Raw genomic sequence first — 2,881 nt, 5'->3', positions numbered from 1 at the left:
ATCAAACCACACCAAGACCAAAAACATTTTAATTATAAAATTCATTTTTCTCTAACACAAGATCGCCATGAATGACCACCATTGACCCAACTTTTACTTTAATGGAGACGCAGTCTTGTTGATCATAGTCTGGAGAGGGACGATCGAAATGAACCCCATTATCATCTCTAATGAACCTTCTCACAAGGCCATTTGTAGATAACCAATAATAAACAAATATGAGATGAGACCTTGAAAAACCATTGATCCTCAATAGAGAAAACAAAGAATCCATACAAAAATAGTGAAGTTTTAGTTTTATGAGATCATGGGATAGCCCAAAGGTAGCCGCATCCTTTAAAGCTAACCAGAACCCCGTGCACGAAGTGGGGTTAGTATAAGGAAAAGAGTTATCCTTATGTCGATGTACTTCTTCTCCAATACAAGGTTGCTGCACAAAAGAATGATGCATAAAATTCAAAAATCTGAAAAGCAGAGAATAAGATAAACCATGCAACCCAGTTTATGCAGAAAAAGGAATCAAGACAAGAAGCAAAATAATAAAACCTTAGCACAAATGCAAGTAATATGTAGCACTAGATTGTAAATCAATTGATTGAGAGGCCTTAAGCAATAGTGATAACAGAAGACCTATTAAGGACTTAAGAAAGCATGTCATGGGCAAAGTTGGCATCCTCATATCCAGGAGGCTTACAATGCAGCTTATGTTACAAGATAACCATATCCCTGAACATCAACATGACCATATTACTGTGAGGTGAGAGAATCTAAGCGGTCCAGCAGAATAAAGGGATAGCCATAGACTACACAAAATCACTAGATGCAAGCAAGCTAACTTTCTCATGGAAACAAAAAAATAAGTTGCTCAAACAACATAAAAATATTGAGCTACACGAAGTGCATAAAAGGTACATTAAATATGTACATTGACTGAATGATCACTGGACTTTTTTAACCCTGTGACACTAGCATACTCAGGAATTTCCTCGAACCAAAAGCGTATTTGAATACTAGTTCATGCTCATGTAAAGCTGCATCATAAGGTCTTTTTTTTTACTCGGTCAACAAAAATAGAATAAAAAAGCGAAACTGAACAGGGACTAGGCCAATATAGCGCTAAGCCAAAAAGTTGCACGCTAAAAGAACCTACTTAAAACGAAAATAAACCTCTCCAGGCCATTCAACAGAGTGAATAAAGCCTGGCCTACCCTCATAAAACTCATAAATGTCCTCAGCCAACAAAAAAGCTTGTTTTGCCGATTCATCAGCTGAAAAGTTTGCCTCTCTGTAGCTATGAACATAACTAATGTTGTTGTAAAAACTCTTCGCCATTCTCCACTTCTGCATTAGTTGCCACAACAACTCTCCTTTTTGAAGAGCAAAAATGCAAATCATTGAATCCGATCTGATGCATAGATTTTTGACATTCCATTTTTGAGCATAAACTGCACCGTAGATAACCGCACAGACTTCCGCATAGAAGTTGGTCTGCCAGCCCAGCCCAACACACAAAACTCCCAAAACTTCCGAGCTAGAATCACGAAAAACAATACCAGACCCAGCTTGGCCCGGGTTGCCAAGGGATGCACCATCACAACAGATCATAAGTTCACCTGGATTAGGTGGCGTCCAAGGAGCTTCAATTGGAACTAAGTGTTTGCAAGACCTATGTTTCACTCGAAAGAAATTCAAAATTCGCAAATCATCTAAGGAATTATGCATGTGGCCCTTCATTCTGATTGAGTTATCACTAATTACCTGATGAACCCGTCCCTTAAATTCAAGCCAACGGACCCGCATGTTCTCATAATAAGCCTTGTTGCGCAACTTCCATAATTCAGTAACTATTGCAAGATTTGCAACAAGCCATAGATCCTTTATCATCCTACTCCGCCCTTTTGCAACCTTGTAAGAGGCCACAAGATCTTCCTTCGGTTGAAGATTAAAAATATCAGTTGCCCAATTCCAAATCTTCTTAGCAATTTTGCAATGCCAAGTAATATGGCTGACATCTTCACAATCCTCCCTGCACAAGGGACACATAGAAGGCATCTCCCTACCTGTCTTCCTCAATATATTATCATCAGTAGCACAACATTGCTTATGAAATAACTTCCAGTACTGAACACTTAAAGTAGGATGCACAACACTTCTCGAGAATAAAGTTGCAGCTGGCGAAACTTCTACAGGCCCCCTGATGGCAGCCTTAGCCGACTTGACAGAAAAAACACCCTTGCTATCCAAGTCCCAAATTTTGTAATCATCTCCACCACCAATAAGAGTCAAATTATCAACATCAATATTTCATCGTATCATCAATTCCTTAGTCTTTGGAGGAATAACCCAAGAGCCATCAACAATAATATCACTAACCTTGGCCTTAAAATCATTAGGGCCTTCTTTAGTGATGCCAAGTCCTTGCGCAATTGAAAAATCAGCACACCAATTATCAAAAAATAAAGAAATATTAGCACCATTACCTATAATTGAGCGTGTATGTCTTTGCACAAAATTATGCACCAATCTGATTCCTGGAAAAACTGAAGAACCCAACTTATAATCAATCAAGTTGCCATTAACCTTGAAATACTTTGCCTTCAAGAATCTTGCCCAAGTTTTATCCGAATCACGATCGAAACCCACAACTTCATAAGCATGGCTCTATTAACATCAATCAACTTCTTAACACCAAGCTGCATCATAAGGTCCATAACCACATAACAGGGTTCTGTTTCAACCAGGGCGGCCTTGATTTTTCGGGAATCAATCTATTTTGTTTTTTCTCGTTTTATGATGAATCGGGTTAATGATGTAAGTTTTGGACAAAAAAGTCAAAACTTTTATTTAGTTTGTTGGTATGTTGATAAATTATTGAAATGGG

Source organism: Papaver somniferum, chromosome 4, assembly GCF_003573695.1.
Source record: "Papaver somniferum cultivar HN1 chromosome 4, ASM357369v1, whole genome shotgun sequence".
Taxonomy (NCBI): domain Eukaryota; kingdom Viridiplantae; phylum Streptophyta; class Magnoliopsida; order Ranunculales; family Papaveraceae; genus Papaver; species Papaver somniferum.
This window is presented reverse-complemented; position numbering follows the sequence as displayed.